Genomic DNA, 22459 nt, shown 5'->3' with positions numbered 1-22459 from the left:
GTCCCCTCGTTCCGCACTCCAGCGCAGCAAACACTGATTGCTGGGCGCAGCTCTGCAAGAGTCCCGCCTCTCCCCGCAGGCATCTGGGTCTCCCGGGGTTCGCCAGAAGATGGGTTTCAGGGTGATGGAGAGCTAATCTCCCTTAGGTTTGGAACAAAAGCCCCTTTCCCCCGCCACCAGCCAGACCCACGCACCTCCACACCTCATCCCCTCCGATTTCGCTGGGTGCGAGGCAACAGAACAGCCTTTAACCTCCGCCGCCATCTTTTTCAAACTTCTCAATTTGTGCTTCTTAATCCCTTCATTTCAGTCAACTCTCCTGCTAAGTCATTTTAGCAAGAATCCCTTCACCACTGATATCTGATCAAGATCTTCATCAACCATCTTTGACATCTAAGTCCTTGGCCTGCCTTCAGCAAGAATCCTTTTAGGCCAGTTCAGCAAGAATCCTCCTACCCTTGATGTCTCTTCTTAGTAATTTTCCACCTACCGACCCCCTCCCTCTGCTTCCTGGCTATAAACCCCCACTTGTCCTTGCTGTGTTTGGAGTTGAGCTCAATCTCTCTTCCCTACTACAATACCTCTACTGCAGTAGTCTTCAACGAAGTCTTCCTTAATGTTTTAACAAGTGTCAGAATAATTTTTTTCTTTAACAGTGTGTATGTGTGAGAGGGAGAGAGGGAGAGAAAAAAAAAGGGAGAGAGGGAGAGAGAGAAACAGAGAGAGAGAGAGAGAGAAACAGAGAGAGAGGGAGAGAGGGAGGGAAGGGAAGAGAGAGAGAGAGAGAGAGAGAGAGAGAGAGAGAGAGAGAGAGAGAGAAAGTGTCTTTTCCAGAGGGAGTAACACCTCTCAGTGAAGGGGACACAAGGACAAAGAGTCTGGGAGGAAAAAGTAAAACCAGCCCTCCCACTCACTATACTGGCTGTAAGGGAATGTACTTGACCCTTCTCCTCATCAGTTTTTTAATCTGTAAAATGGAGATAATAACATTGTTATGTGAGGTTACTAATATTATTTTATACAATATCAACCATATTGCCCTGGCCAGGTAGGGCAGTTGGTTGGAGCATTTTTTCCCAATGAGCCGAGGTTGTGGGTTCCATCCTTGGTCAGGGTACATATGGGAATCAACCAATGAATGCATAAATAGGTGGAACAACGAGTCAATGTCACTTTCTCTCTCCCTCTCTCTCCCTTCCTCTCCTAAAGTCAATCAAAATTTTAAAAATATGTCAATAATATTATAAAGCACTTATGTACATTTCACCTGTGTTTGATTTTATTATTTAAATAATAATATTTATTATTTTAAAGTGTTAGTCTTAACCTTTAAGAAAAGTGCCAGCCATTTTAACTCAAGTAGAGTGATATAAATGGTACCAAGGGCATCACATGCAGCTAAGAAGGGGACTCATTTGAGGCAGGGTGCTTTTTTTCTATCACGGGTGGTTAACTTCAAGAAGAATCTTTTATTCTGCAATATTTAGAAAGTTAAGTTTGCTCTTGCTCTGAGGGTAGCACAGTGGACTTTCCAGAAAGGTGACTCAAAAGTGCTCTGTGTTGCCTGGCTGACGTGGCTCAGTGGTTGAGCGTCAACCTGTGAACCAGGAGGTCACAGTTTGATTCTAGGTCAGGGCACATGCCTAGAAGGGGCCATGCAGGACACAGTGATCAATGATGTTTCCCTCATCGATGTTTCTATCTATTTCTCTCCCTTCCTCTCGCTCTAAAAATCAATAAAACCATATTTAAAAAAAAAGTGCTTGGTGTTGGCCGTGCAGTTCTGACCAAATGATGGAGTGGGCAGTTCCTGCTCCAGGGCCCAAGTTCTCAGAGAGGAACTGTGAGGAGCACTCTATCTTGTTAGGGAGCATCTGCTTCAGGGCCCAGGAGATAGCAGAGGAGGCAAGGAAGGTGGAAGGGGGCTGTGGACCCTCATATCCACTACCCAGCTGGCACTCAGGCAGGCGCTCACCCCTCTGACTCTTGGGAAACCTCAGAATAACCACATTCCCTGCTTGTGGGAGAAGCTGGCCATTGAGGAAGTGACGTCCACAGCCTGCCAGCCGACCTCTGGGTGTGCTGTCTTGAGACTGTTTCCTGGAAGAACTGCTTGACAGTAAAGAAGAAACTGTAGAGCTGAGAACCTGAGGAAGAGCAATGTCTCTGATAGGCCAAGGCCATGCTGGCTCGTGCGGGAAGGAAAACACAAGGTTGCGGAGAGCAGCCAGTCTCCTCAACTGTCCCCAGGCCCAGTGAGGCCACAGAGGAGAAAAACATCTTAAAACACTACTGCTCCTGGGATCGGCCCTAGTCAGGGAAGCTCAGGTGTTTCCCCAAGTGGCAAACGCGTGCGGGAAGTTGGCAATCTGGTTCAATGAGTTTAAGCTGGATGTAAAGGGTTGGAGTTAAGAAGAGGCACAGTTAATTCTTTCAAGAGAAGTTGCTGTAGTCGTTAATTGGGGAGCTGTAGCCACTGACAAGAAGGTCTGAGAAAGTGGCTTAAGAATAAAAGGGCTCTCTCTGGTTATGCAGTGACTTTTGATTTGTTGGGAAACTAGTGCTTGGCAGAGGTTTTTGAAAGACATGCAAATTGCATTCCCTTTTCCCTAATGCCACCATCATCATTCCTGGCAACCACAGGGTGACCTTCCTACTTTATGTATAAGACTAGAGGCCTAGTGCACGAAATTCGTGCACGGGGTTAGGGGGTGTCCCTCAGCCCAGCCTGCACCCTCTCCAATCTGGGACCCCTTGAGGGATGTCCGACTGCCCGTTTAGGCACAATCCAGGACTGCTGGCTCCCAACCACTTGCCTGCCTGCCTGCCTGATTGCCCCTAACTGCTTCTGCCTGCCATCCTGATCACCCCCTAACCACTCCCATGCCAGCCCGATTGCCCCTAACTGCCCTCCCCTACAGGCCTGGTCACCCCTAACTACCCTCCCCTGCAGGCCTGATCACCTCCAACTGCCCTCCCCTACAGGCCTAGTTGCCCCCAACTGCCCTCCCCTACAGGCCTGGTTGCCTCCAACTGCCCTCCCCTACAGGCCTGGTCTCCCGCAACTGCCCTCCCCTATAGGCCTGGTTGCCTCCAACTGCCCTCTGCCAGCCCGGTCACCCCTAACTGCCCTCCCCTGCAAGCCTGGTCCCTCCCAACTGCCCTCCTCTGCTGGCATGATTGCCCACAACTGTCCTCCCCTGCCGGCCATCTTGTGGCAGCCATCTTGTGTCTACATGGGGGCAGCCATCTTGACCACATGGCAGCCATCTCGTGTGTTGGGGTGATGGTCAATTTGCATATGACTCTATTATTAGATAGGATGCTGATCTCCTGGAAGCCAAAGATTTCTCTTAGAAGATTAGAGAAAGTTCTCTTTGTGGGGAAAGCCGCGAGATAAGAAAGGAAAGGAGAAATATCTCACCCACACGATTGACCCAGGCCTAGATGATGGTAAGCTGTGGAGGTAGAGAGAACACACAAGGACAGATGGCCACCTGGAGTTTCCCTGCCACTTGGAGGTTGGAGACAGAAGCTCTATTTTTATATTTATCTGTGCCCCTAAAGCCTACTTCAATTCTTTCAAGTCTCATCTCTCCTATATGCCTCCTAACAGCATGCCCAGAAAACTTTCCTAGAATTAGTATGACTTCCAGAAATTAGTTTAGGTCTAAGAAACTACTTTTGTCAGGCAAAGTAGAATAATTTTTTTTTCAGTTAAAGCACTTTTTTTTTTTTTTAAGGTAATTCACTTACGTCACTGAACAACTGTTTTGTTTTTTTAATATATTTTTATTGATTTCAGAGAGAAAAGGAGAGGAAGAGAGAGATAGAAACATCAATGATGAGAGGGAATCATTGACTGGCTGCCTCCTGCATGTTGGACTGAGCCTGCAACCCAGGCATGTGCCCTTGACCAGAATCGAACCTGGGACTTTTGAGTCCATAGGCCGACACTCTATTCACTGAGCCAAACTGGCCAGGGCTGAATAACTGTTTTTAATGCAGTCTAAAATGTTTTCCAAAGAATATTCCTCTGTGTGATATTAATAAATATCACACACAATAAGAGTTTTATGGTAAAATAAAGTTGGAGGAATACAGGGTTAATATAAATTAGCCAAAAATTAGGTAGAATTTCTCAGGGCCTTTAATAAGCTAATGTGTATTATAAACCAAGAGGGACCATCTGGTGAGCAGTAATTTCTAAGCTTATTCTCAGAGTATTGTGACACAAGAGTGATTAAAGGAGCACACTTTGAGAGACATCGATGATTTCTCAACCAGTTGCTTTTACTACTTGGAAGTTTCCTTTCAGTTTTCATTAGAGAGATATTGTGGAGCAGGAGACCTGGGTTCTCATCCTATGATCTTCCTACTAGCTGTGCCAAGTGGTAGCAAGTTGCTTAGCCTCAATTTTATCATCTGTAAAATTGGAGAATAGTGGCCTTACTTGGCTTGCAGGGCAATAGTTGGGAATAATCAAATGAGAAATTTTAAATAAACAAATGTAAGTTGGTGGTGGTTGTGATATATGGGCTAAGAAACTTCATTTTATTTGGATGATGCCTCATGGCAGTGATGCCTCTCTTTGCTCTTTATTGTCTATCAAACCAACAAAAGTCTGAATGCACTGCTTAATTTGATTCTAGACCTATACCAACGTTCATAGCAATCCTCTGGAAATATTTAAATTCCCAGCTTGTCGTGGTAGCATTATTTAGGGATATCGTGCAAATGGCTATCACTTTTGTGACCTCAACTTTCTTTAAAATCTGGTTTTGAAACTATCTTCCCAAAGATAAAGGCAAGCATTGGAATAGCCCTGGACATTTTCAGACCTGGAATTATTTACTTTTGCTGTCTAAGGGTGTAATCAAATCTGAACTAGAAAAGAATGAGTTTGTAGAGATGGCTAAATTTGGCAATAGTTGAGGCACATGCTTTTGAAAGGGATGAGTCAAGGCAAAGAAGCTAAGTTGGGAGTCAAGGGAATAGCATACTGAAAAGCCAGAGCCAAAGTGGTTGCAGTGCAGCTTGAATAATAATGCTATTCATAGCAATGGCCATGTGCTAGACACTGTTTTATGCATTTCACATAGAATAACTTTAAATCTCATAATAGCTCCATAGGGGTATACTATTACCACACATGATTCTACATGTGTGAAAAGTAGCAATTTAACAATGCCTACTCCAGGGTTCTGGATTCAAGGATAGTCAGTGATGTCCTGGTATGAAGGACATGTCAGGTGATTTGCCTATACTACCTATAATTCTGGGGTAACACTCCTGGTTATGGCTGATTGGACTCTGGATGGATACCTATCTCAAAATCAGCCAATTTATTGAATAGTCCTATTTTCTCAAGAATTTGAATTAGGGGTCATAAAGATAAGAGTCTCCTTGAAAGAAAGCTCTAGGGATGAGGCAGCATTGCGGGATCGTGTGTAACTAGATGGTAAAATAGAGGGAGTTTGTCTACTAAGAGAGCAGCGCAAAGACAGAGCCACATGATGCCAAGAAAGAAAGACAAAAGTGGTTAAACACTCTGGCTCTGGAGTCTGATAGGCCCAGGTTGGAACATGGACTAATTGCCTAATGTCTCCAGGACTCAATTTCTTCATCTTTAAAGTGGGGATGACGATATCTCTGTCAGGTGAATTGCTTCCTACAGTGCCTGACACATAATCAGCTCTCACAAAGTAATAGCTGTTATCATAATTATTATTAATATTTTGAATGGCTTTTCAGCTCTCTAAGGCCTGACTTGACTTAATTTCCTTTTATAAGATTCCATCATCTCTGCATCCCATCATAACCCTCCCTCACTAGAGTGAGGCTGGATGGTAATGTCACAGGGATAACTAACTTTCTTCCCATTAAAAAAAAAATACTATTTTTTAGAGCAGTTTTAGGGTCACAGAAAAATTGAGCATAAAACATAGAGATGTCCCATATCCACACCTCCCCATCCATACACACACATGCACAGCCTCTGCCATTATCAATATCCTCCAATGTGGTACCTTTGTTATAATTGATGAACCTGCATTGACACATTATCATCACCCGAAGTCCACTATTTACATTAAGGTTCACTTTAGTGTTTTACATTCTATGGGTTTGGACAAATTAACAATGACATGTATCCATCTTTATAGTATTATACAGAGTAGTTTCACTACCTTAAACATCCTCTGTGCTCCATCTATTCATTTCTCCTTCCACCCAACCCCTGATAAGTCCCCATTTTTTTACTGTCTCCATGGTTTTGCCTTGTCCAGAATGTCATGTAGTTGGAATTATACAGTATGAAGCCTTTTCAGATTGGCTTCTTAGCAATATGCATTTAAGTTTCCTCCATGTCTTTTCATCACATCCTTTTTAGCACTGAGTAATATTCCATTGTCTGGATGTACAACAATTTATCCATTCACCCACTGAAGGACACATTGGTTGCTTCACGTTTTCATAATTATGAATAAAGCTGATATAAATATCCACGTTCAGGTTTTTGTGTGGACATCGTTTTCAACTCATTTGAATAAATACCAAGAAATGTGATTGCAAGATCATATGGTAAGAGTATGCTTAGTTTTATAAGACACTGCCAAACTGTCTTCCAAAGGGCTATAGACACAGACAATAATATCGTTATTACCAAAGGGAAAGGGGGGTAAGGGGAGGTAAAAAAGGGTAAAGGGGGGACAAATGGTGATAGAAGGATACTTGACTTGGGGTGGTGAGCACACAATACAATATACAGATGATGTATTACAGAATTATATACCTGAAATCTATATAATTTTATTGACCAATGTCACCCCGATAAATTCAATAAAAAATCAGAAAACTCAAAACAAGTGAAAAACAATATGATAGTATATGTCAAACATGACTTGGCTCTTTATAGACCAATGATTCTTATGTGAGGGCTTATGGGAACATTAAACAACAAACAAATAAACCTAAAAGGCAGATTTCCCAACCTCACTCCCCAAATTTCAAATATAGACAGTCTGAAGAAAGTGATAATAAATACTTAAAAAGCTCATCAAAGAGTTTTGCTTTGCTTCAGATTTTGGAACCACCACTATAGATGACAAGTGTAGGGGGGATTTCTGGAGTTCAGAATAATCAAGTGTGCCTTGATAGAAGGTTGAAAATTAGAACTGGATCTTAGAAAGTGTGAGATACAGAGATAAAAGGTTGGGAACATTCCAGACTGGGGGGCCAGGAGGAACAAATGCAGGAAATGTGGACTTTCCATGGCATCTGTTGGGGGGTGGCAGAGGAGGGATGTTTGCAATATGAAACAGGAGCAGCAGGTCCAAAGAGGAGAACTACTGAAGCAGACTATCATGCTTAAATTTTACATTTGCAAACTCAGCATCGTCTTGGCCTGTTGTTGTAGCAGTGTCTTGTAAGCTGAGTGGAGCAGTGTTCCTGCTGGTCCTGGTGTAAAGCTAGGTAACCTCTAGTTAGCTTTGAGAATGTCTCATTTCTACTCCTAGTCTCTACTGTTAGTGCCATAGAGTAAAACCGGCTCCAAATGACAGGGGAGGACCATTGGTGTTTGCTGAAGTGATATCTCATTTTCACAAGGAAGCACTGGATTGGCTGGTTGGGTCAAGACAACTGGAACAGACAGTTTCGTCTACTCTGAGCCCTGCCTTGGGCTTGGTGATGGCCTCCAGGAAGTCAGCAGCTCAGCTGCCTCACAATTTGGTTTGTGGTACTGACACCCTTTTTTACAGGAAAGGTTTATGAAGGACAGAGCAGTCTTAGCTCAGGACGGATTCTGAGAAACTAAAAAGATTTTAACAGAAAAATGTGCCGTGTGTCATTGCCATATATCTAGCTCCTCGTTGAACACAGGACTACTGCCCCACTTCTTCTCAGGACCCAGCAGCCTGTGCTTTGATCTGATGTCGAGTTTGTGTTCCTGAGGGATCCCTTCCTCCAGGGCCCAGCTCCACAGCTTTGCCTCCACGTGCTCTTTTCTGTGTCAACCCAAAGTCTGGATATGGTCTGTCAACTTTTCCCTGGTCAGGTCTCCCCTCTCCTGTGTCCTTTGATATTAAGTACAGGCATTCAACAAATTGAACCTATGCAGAGTAAATCTGATATCAAATCCAGCAAAAGCTATAGCAAATCCTATACTGTTTGGGGTATTCTCTGGATAAAAATATTTAGGGCCCAGAAACCTATGTTGTCAACAACCATTACTGGAGTTTTTGATGCCTATTGTCCTACCTGGCTACCTAAACACAGAGCTTCTAGAGACAATTTACCTTAGCTTGAGTTCCATGGTGATATTTTCTTGCTTTGTGATGTAAAGTGAGGGGAGAAATAGTCTTTGGGTAGAAAAGGCTTGCCAAGTCCTATAACCTGTAGGTCGCCTTTTATGAGGAGATTGTTGATGTCAATGAGCTTGATGCATAGTATTTGTTAGCACTGACAGATTCAGACTCAGATATTCTTCATCTCCAATTCTCCAATGTTCAGGTATGATTTGACTTGTTGTTACTGTCCTTCCTTTCCCCTCTCCCCCACATAAAGAAGTGCAACAAAATAATAGTCCCATAAGTTAGAACCTCAATGAGCTAGAACCTCTCTTATTAGAAGTGAAGATAAGAAAACTTGCTGTGTACCCACATTTTTTCTCCCTCTCTGCATGCACAGACATGTTGTCATTGCTGGAGAGTCCTGGACTGCATGTGTGCACAGGTGATTCATGGGGAAGGACACATCCCTTGTGGGGAGCATTACCTTTCTCACAAAGCATGAAATATTCCCCGATATTGGAATTTTCAGGACACTTATCAGTCCTTTTTTTGAAATTGTGTCACTGAATGGGTGAGTCCACATTAGTAGATCAAGTCAGAGTTTTCCAGAAGTAGTGTGGCAATTGTTTAGAAGTGTCCTGGACCTCCATGTTAAGTAGTTGAGAATCTCACTGTGACACTTCTCTAGGATGCACCTGTTCTCCATGGGGGGCCAAGCACAAACCAGGAACTGAGTGAGGGGGGATTCAATGAGGTTCCATAAATGTACTTGGGTTCTGTCAAGTGCCATGAAGGCAAAGGCCCCATCTGTCTTGTTCACCATGGTGTCCTCAGTGCCTGTAGTAGTGGTTCAATAAATGCATGTAAGATGAGTTGATTTGATGGACTGGGTATGGTACTAGAGGTATAAGCTGACTAAGTAGTATGATATGAGTTGACCAGAGGTATGAGTTGGCTAAAACATGGGCACTGCCCTTGAAGAGTTTCTAGGCTACTAGTACTATGTAAGACAAACAGTTGGAAAATAACAACACAAAATATAGTAATAGATGCATAAAAAGGTCCTAAGGGAGCTCTAAGGAGGGAGCTCAATTGTGTTGGAGAGCATACAGGTTGATCAGGGCAAACTCAACAGGGACATGTGAAAGACTGAGAAGCATGTGGAAACTGAGAATTTTTAAACAGTCAGAAAGATCTAGAAAGACTTCATGCTTCATCAAAGGAGTGGGAGATGAGCTGGATCTTGAAGAATGTGAAAAGGAAGGATAATGATGGAAGAGAACAATGTAAGAATGATTTCTATTGCTGCATAACTCACTATACAAAGGGAGGGTCAGGGCAAATCTCTGTGAAATGACATTAGAAGGCATGTGTGGCAGGATGTTACAATGGAACCATTCCTGCCTCTATTTTCACCGAGGCACTAATATGAAAGTTATCAGTTACCAAAGGGAGTAGGAGACAAATCCTCCACCTCCACACTCTGCAGATTTACCGAGGAAATAACTCTAAAGACTCATTCCCCCCTCAGCCAGATCAAGGATGTTTCAGGGCAAGGATGCCATATATATTGCCCTGTTTTCTGTGGACTAGATGAAGGCCACTTAGGAGAGAGATGAGGTGGGCCATCTTTGGTTAGCCCAATAGGAGAGGACTTGTCTCCAAAGGAGAGGACAGTCTTCATTGAAAAGGGCCAGGGGCATGCTGTCCAATGCCCAGGGGATCAGGAAGGAGCTGTAAGAGGCCACCAAGAATAAAGATTGTTTTCACCTGGTCAAAGGGGACTGCAGGAGAGATGAGTCTAGCAGGAGAAACATGAAGAACTGTAAAAGCTAATTATAAGAGAAAGAGTTCTACCCAGGGACACTAGCATTAGCCTTGTGCTAGGCCCAGAGAGCACAGAGGCATCCAGTCAAGTAAGTACTGCCCTCTCCCCTCACTTCTCCCCTCTCCTCCTCTCTTCTAGGTCTGACAGTGAGGGAGTGGGAAAGATTGTAATAAGAAGAGAAGAGCTGAAATGTCAAGCTTCCTTTCTGACTGTGGACTTCCAGCCTGAGGCAGGCTTGAGGAGAGAGGATTTAATACTAAGTTCAGCCTCTTGATCATTTCATGGGACTGGACATGTTTATAATCAAAGTGAGAATGTCGTTGTGACTTAAAGTAACTCCAGTACTCTTCTATTTCCCAGGAGTGAGCAGAAAGCCACAATGCCTGCCAGGGTTTTTATTCAGGGGCAGGGAAGGTTAACCTACTGAAAAACCATTAAGGGACATAAACAGTTTTGAGTATATCATGAGTCATACTTACTCAACATACCTATTACGTATGCAAACAGTGCTTGGCATACAGCAAGTGTCCAATAAATACGTTTTACTGAGTAATGTCAAAAGCTTATAATGATTGCACTAGAACTCTCTACATGGAGACACAGATGTCAGAAGAGCCACAAAAACTGGACCCTAGAAGTTGTGGTTTGGGATTTCTATGAACTAGTTAAGGATTGTTAACTATTTGATCTCACAAGAATCACAATCACAAGGCAACATTAATGATCTCATGGTGTTCTGAATGGGGTAGAGTGTCCACAGAGCCCACAGATAATGTCCCTTGGTGGAAGACAACTGATGACCAATGACTCCTGCTTTTCTATATCCATAGAAAATGCACAAAAGTTGTTTTAAACACAAGTGAGGCTACCACCCCATCTTGGGGTTGGCCTGAAGATGCCATTGATAGAACATAAGAGGATAAGACCTTCTCTTTGTTTCCTCAAAGGGGGATATGGTGGAATTATCATCAATTCATTCTGCCCTCCTTCTAGGGTGCTTTCTTTTCTTCTGTAGAGGCTGGAATTCTAAAAACTACGTTTTTCTCAACTCCCTGGAAGCTAGCTTCCAGACGTGATTCAAGTTTTACCCACCGGTGGCCCTCACGTAGTTTCAGAAGACAGGCATGGGGCAAGGGCCCTGCTTCCGCTGCTTCTGAGGGCCAAAAAGCACATGGAGGCATCTGGCCTTTCCACAGTCTATCGCTTACGTGGGTGTTGCGAGGCAGAGCGCGGGGCATTCATTTATAACCCAGCAGGTCGGTGTCACTGGAGCTGGCAGCAGTGGGAGATTCCTGATCTTGGCAGCATCCTGGTGGCAGCGGCTGTCCTGTAGTTCCGGTGAAGGTAGTTTCCTGGTTCGGAGGCAGCTTCCTTGATGGGCGGGTTCTGCAGAGTGCTTAGGGAGGCTTTCCTGACAGCTGAGCCTTGAGTCTGTTTCTTCAGTCCTCCCAACGTCTCTAGAAGCCATTTAATACTCTGAAATAAACCGCTTCCTGCATCAACTACTAGACAGGATTCTGCTCTCTACCACCAAACCCCAAAGGATACAGCACGGTGTGTAAAGAATATATAGGAAACAATATCAAAATATGTCTGAGAAGCTAAACACAGGAAGGGATAAGTGCAAAAGAAAATCCCCCCCCACCCCCCCGTTAAAACCCAAGTTTTATTAAGGATTTAAACATCCAAGCATTTTACAGAGGACGGAGGCCTGGTCAGAAACGATGCCTCCTGCATTTCCAGCTTGAAGGCGGACACACACCCACTGCACACACAGCCCAGGCACCTGGTGGTCTTTATTTTTACAATTTGTGGAAAACAGGCATTTAGATCTCAACACGTGTATTAAAAAACGACCTGCAGCAGTTTGGAGCCCTTCAGCGATGCTTGGGAACCCTCTTTGCTGACACAACAAGACTGTTGTTCCACGTTCCAAAGCAGGACCCTGTCCCGGGCCGGGCCCCATGCCTCGCGGACACTCGGCCCGCTGCTCAGGACCCGTGGGGACGGTGTCTTCTTCCATCTCCTCCTCCGGGTCGGGTTGCAGGGGCCTGCTCGGCGCTCTTTGCCCGGGGCCTGGCCCGACTGCGGCAGGCCCTTCAGCTGCTCCACCTCCGCCAGCGTCCGCGTTCGCAATGGGGTTCTTGATCGCTTCCATGGCCCCGGGGACTGGACACCTTTCTTTTGTCAGCGGGCAAAGCAGCACCTGGGTTGAACGTTTTGCTTCTCCTGGCAATACCCTTTGCGAGCTGTGCACCCCGTTTGTCCTTGAACATCATGTTCTCTGCTTCCTGACACTCTTTCAGCTTCACCCTCTGGAAACCCAGCACTCTGACTTGGGGAACTTTGTAAATGACATAGAGTGGGTAATGCTTCTGGTTTGCCACGGGGTTTCTTAGAGTCCTCAGGTAAGCCAGTGACTTAAGAGACGCCAAAGGTCCAGGTCACCCAGCTGCACGAGGCTGTTGGTGAGCATGAGCTTGGTCCAGCGCCTCGCCTGTGCGGCATATTCTATTGTTGTTCACCAGTAGTGTCTTCAGTCTTCTCAGCAAAGGAGAGCCATCCAGTTTCCGGATTGCATTGTCAGAAAAAGCAATAGCATCAAACTGGTCTAAGGTCGCACCCAGATTTTCCATGACAGGAATGTTATATGCCCCCAGGTCCAGCACACATCCCGGACGGAGTTGGGGTACTGCACCGCCTGCTCCATCAGCTCTGCAGTCAGCTTCACCATCCTGCCGCTAGCAAAAGAGAACTTTTATCTGCAGGTGGTGGCTGACATTCATCTGTTCATTCATTCACTCATTCATTCATCCCATATTTATTGAAGGCCAGACACTGGGAGCAGATAGCCATTCACTGAGGGAAAAGACTGATGGGCTCCTGTATTCATTGTGCTCAAGGTCTAGTGGATTACAGTTACACGCCTCTTAATGGGGATACATTCTGAGAAATGCATCATTAGGTAATTCTGTCATTGTGGGAACATCATAGAGTGCATGTACAAAAATCTAGACGGTATAGCCTACTACACATCCAGGCTACATGGTGTACCATTATCACACATGTGATCCGCTGCTCTCTGAAACCTTCTGAAGTGCATGACTGTATGCCTCTTTCCCTCCCCTATTCATTCTTTCCCTCCCTCAACATTCTCAGCCAGATAGAATGTTGACCTATATTTCTTTTCATTTGGTGATCTGACAGTTGAGTTGAGAGACTTGCTCAACCAAAGAGTTGGTTTCTAGAGAGCTAAGGAGTAAAACTTTACCCTCAACCCAGGCCAGTAATAAATACTAGTGACCGAGTTTTTCCTTCCAGGTATGTCAATAATTAACTAATAAACAGAGCCTACCCTTAATCTGTTATCTTAAGATCAGGGTTTACTTCACACATTTGCACACCTAAAACACATTAGTAACTATCAGTGCAGTAAATTCCCCTCTAAATTCTTTGCTCCAGGATGATGCATGTGTTCAGCAGCCACGGAGAAGTGTTGCTCAGATCTCCCTGAGAGAGAACCTACTGGGAGGGCTGCTGTCAGCTGAAAGTTCTTTTGGAATCTGTCTGGGCTCTGGAGCAGATCTCTCACCGAGCAGCCCTAGTCATGAGTGAGCTCAGCAAGTACAAGGAGCAGCCATTTCTTCACTACGGGCAATCTTTACACCTAAGCTTGTTACCCTGTTCTCCCTCCGATTCCTTTCCTTTCACAGGTTTCAGACCTCTGTCATTATCTGAAGCCTTTCCCCACCTACTCCTGCTTTCTCTCCTCTTTGTCTTTCACAAGTATCACTGCCAATAAATCTCTTGGATTCCTAACTCGGTCTTGGCATCTGCTTCCTGGCAGAACCAATCAGCCCACTGTGTAAAAACACCGTTTCTTTTGAGAAGTTACTCATTTGTTTCTCATTTAAGAGCATTTCCACTTACCTTTGTTTGTTTTTTTTTCTTTTATCCCCTGAATGAAACCTCCCATATCTGAGATTCTGATTTCTCTTATCGAGGCCCACCTCAGTCCTAGCAGTAAAGGAAGTGAAGAGGGACTCTTGGAAGTAATTTGTGTAAAACAAATAAATTAGGGAAGATGTTGGGCAACTGGCGTTTGATTCCCTGGGACAGTCCTTGGCCACCTTTCATGGAGCTGGATCTTCCGTTGTGATGAGAAGGTAGTCACCAGCGGACACAGGTGTGCAGCTTCACCTCCAGCAGGTGCTATTGGAATTGTTTGCACATTGAAAGTAAACGACCAAGTGGGAATGCCCTTCCCAACACCTGTACACTTAATGAGCTGCTTAGTCATCAAAACCCAACGCATTTGTCTCCTTTGTGAGAACTTTTCTGCTCTCCCAGGTGGCATCACCACGGTAGGAGGATGCATTTCTCACACTGCATGGCAATTATTTGAACACGAGACTCCTCCCTAGCTAGGTTGTGAATCTTAAGGATGGGATGATGTCTGTCTCAGGCATTTTATTATCTTCCTCATAGGTGTGGACTTGACACTTTAGGAGCCCAGTAAGTGCTGAGTCATTGGAAGGCGCATACCCGTCTGGAATAAGGCAGTGGACTAGACACTTCTGAGGAAGCTCTTTTGCCTGTGATTCTAGTTCTGGTCTCAGCCCAGGGCATTGCTGTGCGTCTGATTGGTTCAGTGACTATTGGCCCTTATTCATGGCATTGTGAAAAGCAAAGAACAAAATGCAGGAGTCCAGTCTTGGCTCCTCACTGGGCTTCTATTTTCTTACCTACAAAATTGGAGATCTGGTTAAATAATCTGTAAGGATTTTCTAGCTCTTTAACTCCAGGTTTCTGTGTTGGAGGACATATAGCCGTATCATCTATCATCCCTTGCTTCCCAGGTGGACATGGCTGCCTTGGAAATGGAACTTCCCTCAGTGTTGCATGAACACCCCCCCCCCCCATAACTACTTGCTCAGGTTAGTTGGGGAGCGGCTCTTCTGTCCACAGTAATGAGATATGTCTGTGCTCAAGCTTGAAGGATCACAAAGAAGATGGATAAATGCTGCTTGGGTATCAACTATGCTTGGTGCTTTCACAAATGTTATCTAATCTTTTTCTCTCTCTCCAAAACAACTCTGTGGGTTAATATGATCTCTAATTTTGAAGATGGGGAAATGAGAATCAGTGGGTTTAAAAAATGCCATAGGTCACACAGCTAATGAACTAAGAGAGGTGAGATTTCAAGCCAAGTGTCCAGACTCCTACTGCTGTTATTCTAGGCAGAAGGAAGGTGTGAGTACAGATGCTGAATTGGGGAAGCACAGTGTTTGAAAGTAGGGAACGGTAGAGTGCAGAAAGCAGAGGGTATTTAAAGGTGGATGGTGTGAGACAAGACTGGCATGGATGTGCCTACCAGCCGTTGACAGTGAATTCGATGAACTGGGTGCACTAGGGCACCATGGAAAGTTTTGAGTACAGGTAGGACATACTCAGAATCATTTATTATGAAGGTTAATAGAGCTTTGAAGTATACATTTAGTGAGGAAAGACAAGGGACCTCTTAGAAAGCTTATGGGAATAGCCATCCTCCAAGATAAACCATTAAACAGAGTTCTGGGTACAAACTACTGTGCTTCACACTGTGAAAGATACAGAGACAAAGAGACATGACATGGGTCCTGCCCTGAAGGAACTTATCTCACAGAAGAGATACCATGAGGACTGTTAGAGCCACGTGGGCTTCTAGATGTAAGTGCTAAGGAGGTACAGCCACATACCTGTCTTTGTAGAGTTCTCGGATGGATACAACTCACTTGTTTTAAAGGGGTCAGAAGTGAGTTTTTGGTTATCTCTTATACTAAAAATGGGGGTTTGCGGCTTCCTGTTTGCTTGGATGTCCAAATGTTCACCTTTCAGTATAAAAACAAATTGTGACTCACTGCCTTTTCTCCTTCGCCTTTAAGCCTCACTCTCCTCCTAAGCGTGAGCCCAGGAATGAGAGGCTGCCCACCACAGGTTTCCAGATGCTCAGGTCAGCATCAGAACTGCAGCGCAGAGGTGGGGCTGGCAGAGCTGCCTTCGCTCCTGTCTCCTGGCAGCTCTTCTTTCTGTTGTTTTTGTTCTGTTTGTTACTTCCCAGCCCCCCCCGCCCCCCCCCCGCCGCCGCCAAACCCTCCCATAGACACACATATTACACACTGACCTCACCTTCAGTCACCCACTGAGGGTTGATGTATGAATTCTTGGATGTTTAAATAACAGTTCCATGAGGGACACTCCTAGCTATTAAATAACTTTGAACTAGACACAGAGGCACTAGAGGAACCAACATGCTATTTAATTTTATTCTCCATTTTCTTTATTTGGCTTCTTCTCCTTTTGTACGTTTAAGCTTCTCCTCTGTAGCCAAGACTGTGTTGTGAGAGATGGAGCAGGATGCGGGGTTATTGACTTAGTCATCACAACTTTATAAAATTATGGAATGCCCTATGCCAGGCGTTTTGCAGAGAGCTTTCTCTTTTGGATTCCAGCTCCTGAGCAAGGGCTCCCATTGGTTGGAAACGTGCCATGCCATTGACCTTGAGCAGCTAAAATTCATTCTTTCATTTGTCTCCCTGTCCTCCTGACAACCACCTGCATCCCATACAGCAGCCACTAGGGAGGGAATCCCACTGAAAAAGAACCCTGAAACAGAGGAATTCCAAACCCAAAATAAACAACAGATCTTTACAAGGCTCTCTACCTGAGCTATTGCTCTTGTCATTGCTTTTCCTTATTAAAAACGATGCAGGGGCCTGCAGAAACCTTTCTGCTAATACTAATATGATTGCACTTATCATCTCTACCTAGGTTAGTGTCATTAAATATTTACAGGGTTCCACACAGTGCAAGGTGCTATGTCACCCTTAGTTATACATGGGGACAGTGCCTCAAAATCCTCAAAGTCACAATGTATAATAATATTGTAAATGTGGAGGGAAAAAGGCTCTGAGAATCAAGTCCCACCTCTGCCACTTTGCCTCAGATTCTTTGTTTTAAGAAAGGGTTGGAAAATGAGTTTGCATTTCTGGTTTGGGATTCTGGGATCCCGACCTCATCACTTCCTTTTTAATATTCTCTCATCACTGTTTTTTATTTTTATTTTTATTTAACCATCTTCTCTCCTCTCTCTCACCTCCTCTTATCAGCCCAGCTCACCATAACCCTATTGCCTTAGTTTACAAATAACAGCTTCTAGAATATGGTGCACAAAATCATTACTATTATTCCAAGATCCTACAGGAATAAGAAAAAGAAAGCCATCTTTTCCTTTATTGGTGAACTCCTGAAAATACCATGTCCCTATTTCTTACCAATCTATACGTGGGCATTAGGGCTGAGGTCCCAAACTTCTTGTTCTCCTCTTAGCTGCTGGGGGAGAAATAAACTTTCCACTATCCTGAGAGGGTCTTCCTACTGGCCTAATGATCGAATTGACATGAGACAGATAAACAAGAAAAAAAATGACTAAGTTTAATTACATATGTACATATGGGAACTTCACATACATGAGTGAGCCAGAGACCCCACATATATGAGAAGTTCACAGACAGAAAGGAAAATGAGGTATTCTGAGCAAGGGTGAGGTAAGGTACATTGGGACTTCAGAGTGTCATTGCAGGATGATAAGAAGAGCAGATGTTCAGGGATTAGTAGTTTGCTCTGCCATATCTCTATAATAATAAAAGTATAATATGCTAATTAGACTGGACATTCGAACGACCTTCCGGACATCATTCTGGACGTCCTTCCTGACGAAGCTGCAGTGGCAGGGGCTGAGGCAGAGGCAATTAGGGGCAATCAGGCAGGCAGGCAGAGTGGTTAGGGGCAATCAGGCAGGCAGGTGAGCAGGTAGGGGCGATCAGGCAGGCAGGCAGAGAGGTTAGGGGTGATCAGACAGGCAGGTGAGTGGTTAGGAGCTAGTGGTCCCAGATTGCGAGAGGGATGTCCAACTGCCAGTTTAGGCTCGCAGGAATTGGGCCTAAACTGGCAGTCAGACATCTCCTGAGGGGTCCTGGATTGTGAGAGGATGCAGGCAGGGCTGAGGAACCTCCCCACGAATTTTGTGCACCGGACCTCTAGTAAAGGTCATAAAAGGTTATTTCTGGTAATAATTTTTATTGTGGTCAAGTCCCCTAACTTAAATTATTTAAGAGAGAGATAAAAGTTTCTTGTGAGTCAGCAGGCTCTCGATTTCCTTTAGATAAAAATAATTCACATGCCAAAGTGGCACATCCTGGGAGGCCTGTTCTGAACCCCTTCACTGCAAACTTTAAAAGAGGTTTGGGGAAAACAAGTGAAGGCACAAATAAGTTATGTGTGGCTAGATTCTCCTGTTCTCCTGGTCTCTGTCTTTGTCATGCAGTTTATCTAGGCTATTTGTTACAACTTGTATTCAACAGGGTAGAAAAAATTAGATCTTGATGACCAAAGGTCATTTATTAAGTTCTTAATTAATTAGAGCATCGTGGTTGAAACTGCATGGTTGTGAGCATCGAGAGGGCACCTGGCACAAGCCTGGCACATAGTGTGTGTGCAGTGAATGCCTTATTTTGAAGGAGTCAGTGATGTACACAGTCACACTTCTTATAGCTTTCTCAGAGGCAGTGGTTATTAATGATGGACATATTTTAGAAACAAAAGTTGGAGACTGGGTTTGACAAAAAAAGTAGCTGTTTTTGACCTTGGAATTTACATGCAACTACAACAGTAGAAGTATGAACTTTGTTTTGTTATCCATGAATCACCTTTGTTGAAAAGAGTAAGTATATAAAAATTGGGGTGATTTCAGAAGATTAAACATGTAGTGCCATGCTCATGGCTTACAAAACCAGAAGCTGAAACATGTAAAGGATTTAAATGTAAGTTCTTGGGGTGAGTAAACACAAACTGTCACTTAGTATGGTCACAACTCAGGAGGAGCTATGGGGTTGGGATGGCACTAGCTAATGCATCTATGAACATTCTGGGTTCAAGTTGGGAGACAGCATTTATATATTAGCTTCTTTCTGTTTATTCTCAGAAGGCTAGAGGCAATGACCTTGCCAAAATATTTGAAACATGAGCAAAGATAATTAATATTAATCAGCTGGTTATTAGCAACTCCTACTATAGTTCATTGTGGTAATACACTTGCCTTCTGCTGACTCTGACCAGTTTGGGTTTAGAGTCAGGACTTTGGAAGACTATGGGAGGAAATGAAGTGTTTCACAGTCACTTATTTCTAGGTACAAAAGCATCTGCAGAAAATTTCTATTCTAATCCCTCATCACCTAAACCTAAACGAAGGCACAAATAAGTTATATGTGGCTAGATTCTCCTGTTCTCCCTCATCACATAAGCCCAAATCAATGAAGAAGATAGACACCCTCTGCGAAGGCCTAAATTAAGATGTATTTCTTCAAGTGGAAGCTCAAGGGCGGTGAGGATGTCTGACTGCATTTCCATGATGATGGGGAGATAGATAGGACAGGACATTCCACATGGCCCCTCAGCACGCAGGCCCCACCTTAGTGCACACTGCATTTTCTCTGCCCTTGGTTGTTGCATTAGCTTCCTAACTGGTCTCCTTGCTTCTCTCTCAAACATCTGTTTCTCACACAGCAGCCAGTCTTCTAATAAATATGAAAATCAAGCCATGTCACCTCCTGCATGTAGTTTTCCATTGCAGTTAGAATATCATGTTATCACACCCTATTCCTACTCTGGCCTACAGATCCCTGCAAAGCCCTGGTCCTCACTCACATCCCCAGCCTCATCTCAGACTATCTTCCCCTTATAGAATGTGCTCCAGGCACAATGGCCTTCCTTCTGTCCTTGAGCATGTAGATCATGTCCTGCCCCAGGGCCTTTGTGCTTGCATCCTTAGCCACTCTGACCTCAGTTCTTTGAATATCTGCCTCCTTCTCATCCTTGAGACCTCAGTTCAACACCACCACCTCCAGGAGACCTTCTTTGACCTCCTAATCTAGATGAACTTGGGAGGTCACACACAATTACATTGCCTATTTTGTTTTCTTCATAGTCTTTAAACATAGTCTTTAAATATAGTCTTTAGACATTTTCTTCATAGTCTAAAATTATTGTTTATTTAATGGTTTAGTAGTTTATTGACTGTTTTTAACCACTTGAGTAAAAGCTTCAGAGAGCATGCGCATAACTATGTTGCACACTGCTATGTACCCAGAAATAAACTGCTGGCACACAGTAGTTCCAGAATAAATAGTTTTGGTTGATGTTGATAAATGGTGAGATTTAATCCATTCTCCCATGCCTCTGGCGTTGACATGATCCATGGATGGGACATACTTTTCCTTTGTAAAGCAGGTTGAAGTGCTTGCTTACTTTAGAGGAAGAGCCAGCCTAGGACACACATTAGAACATTTAAATTACTTAGAATTTAGGGAAGGCTCATGCACAGTATCTGATATCACCCAAGAGGGGCAGTATGGTCGATAGTCTTCAATGATGGCCAGCACCAATTTCTTCTCTCCTTGCATATGCATGCCAATTCACCCATCAAGAAGTGGAAACCATTTCTCCTCTCCTTGAATCTAATTCGCCTTCTGTTTTGTTTTTTTTAGCTAGTAAATAGAATGCAGCAGGTGATGTTCTGGGACTTTCAAATGTGGGCCTTATTGAAGTGACAGCATCGGTTTCCTCTTGAAAATCAGCTGCCATTAAGTCCAAAATCCTGAGAAAGCTGTATTTTGAGGATGCCCAAGCTATTCATGCAGAGAAGGCCCAGAGAGGAACATCAAGGTGCCAGATATCTGTGTGAAATCTTGGACCTTGCAGTCCAGCTCATAAATGCAGCCTAGTGATTGACCCTAGTCCATGCCACTTCAAGCAGAAAAATCTACCGACGGAGCCAAGTCAAACTAAAAAGCATGGGGAATGAATCGTTAGTGTTTCAAGACACAGTCAATCTTGGGGTGGCTTGTTATGCAGCAGACAGCTATGCTAGGCTGCTGTTGCTATGGGATTATATGTAACCCAATCCTGAGGCTTGAAGACATTTTGAGTTTCTCAAGCTTTACTCTACAAATAAATAATCAGGGCATACAGTTAAAAGGCAGGCTTTGATTCAGTAGGTTTGGGTGGGGTTGAGATTCTGTATTTCTCACCAGCTCCTAAGTGATGCTTATGCTGATGACAAAGTGCAAGGACTACACTTTGAGTAGCAAAGCCAGTTCCCAGCCCTCCAGGAAGATCCACAGGCTTTAAATCATCTTTAAAAAACCACAGGCTTTCCCCATGCATATTTGAGAAAATGCTAGTTTGAAAAAGGATTCTGTTCAAATGTTTGAACACCACCTACTATGTTCTACTACTAGAGAGTTACAGTGTATATTAGCTAATCAAATCTCTTTAGAGCTCCCCAGTAGAAAAACCTGTTTGACTCTATTTAGCATATTTGCTAAGAATATTTGATTATAGCTATTAATGTCTTAAAGAACTAGTGTTTTTTTGGGACATACCTGGAGAAGCACAAGGCCACCCTATTTTTTTTTTAAATTAACAGCCAGTTTCACATAGCTGCTCAATAATGAATATTTATGTTACCCAGTTTCTCAATCCAAAATCCACCTCCCCCTTAGATTGAATCTAATTCTTATCCCTTGCTACAATGTAAGAAATCACTATTCATTTCTCATAGAGTGAGAGAACTATAGCATCTCCCCATTATTTAGCCCTTTCTATACTTGAAGGATTTCCCTCTTTGTCAGGTCCTTGATCTTCTAGTTCTTTCAATTTTCTTTCCATTTCCCAGCATTTTTTTTTGTTAAGCTCTACAGTTAAACCACTTGAGTGACCTTGGAATAGTTTTCTAATATTTCCAAACATAAATATTATCACTTATAAAATGGAGGTACTCCTAGTATGGATGAGAATATTAAATAAAATATAAAAAGGTTACTGATGTCACTTAGCATCAGAGAAATGTAAATTAAAACCACAATGAGATATCACCCTGTCAAAATGGCTATCATCAATATATCTACAAATAATAAGTGTTGGTCAGGATGTGAAGAAAAGGGAACTCTAGTGCATGGTTGATGGGAATGCAGATTGGTGCAGCCACTATGAAAAACAGTATGGGGGTTCCTCAAAAAAATAAATATAGAACTTCCTTATGACTCAGCATGTCCACTTCTGGGTATTTATTAAAAGAAATCCAAAACAATAATTTGAAAGAATATATGCACCCCTATGGTCATTGCAGAATTATTTATAATAGAAAATATATGAAAGCAACCCAAGTTCTTGTCAATAGATGGTTGGATAAAAGCCAGTCAATGAAAGAAAAATACCACATGATCTCACTCATTTATGGATA

The 22459-nt window shown here is 43.6% G+C and overlaps 1 pseudogene; it reads right to left on the bottom strand.

Moving 5' to 3' along the window:
* Positions 1–7846: 7846 nt before the first annotated feature.
* On the bottom strand, positions 7847–12853 carry LOC103287499 (U2 small nuclear ribonucleoprotein A'-like; annotated as a pseudogene).
* Positions 12854–22459: the final 9606 nt, after the last annotated feature.

This window comes from Eptesicus fuscus, chromosome 5 (assembly GCF_027574615.1).
Source record: "Eptesicus fuscus isolate TK198812 chromosome 5, DD_ASM_mEF_20220401, whole genome shotgun sequence".
Classification (NCBI taxonomy): Eukaryota; Metazoa; Chordata; class Mammalia; order Chiroptera; family Vespertilionidae; genus Eptesicus; species Eptesicus fuscus.
This window is presented reverse-complemented; position numbering and strand designations above follow the sequence as displayed.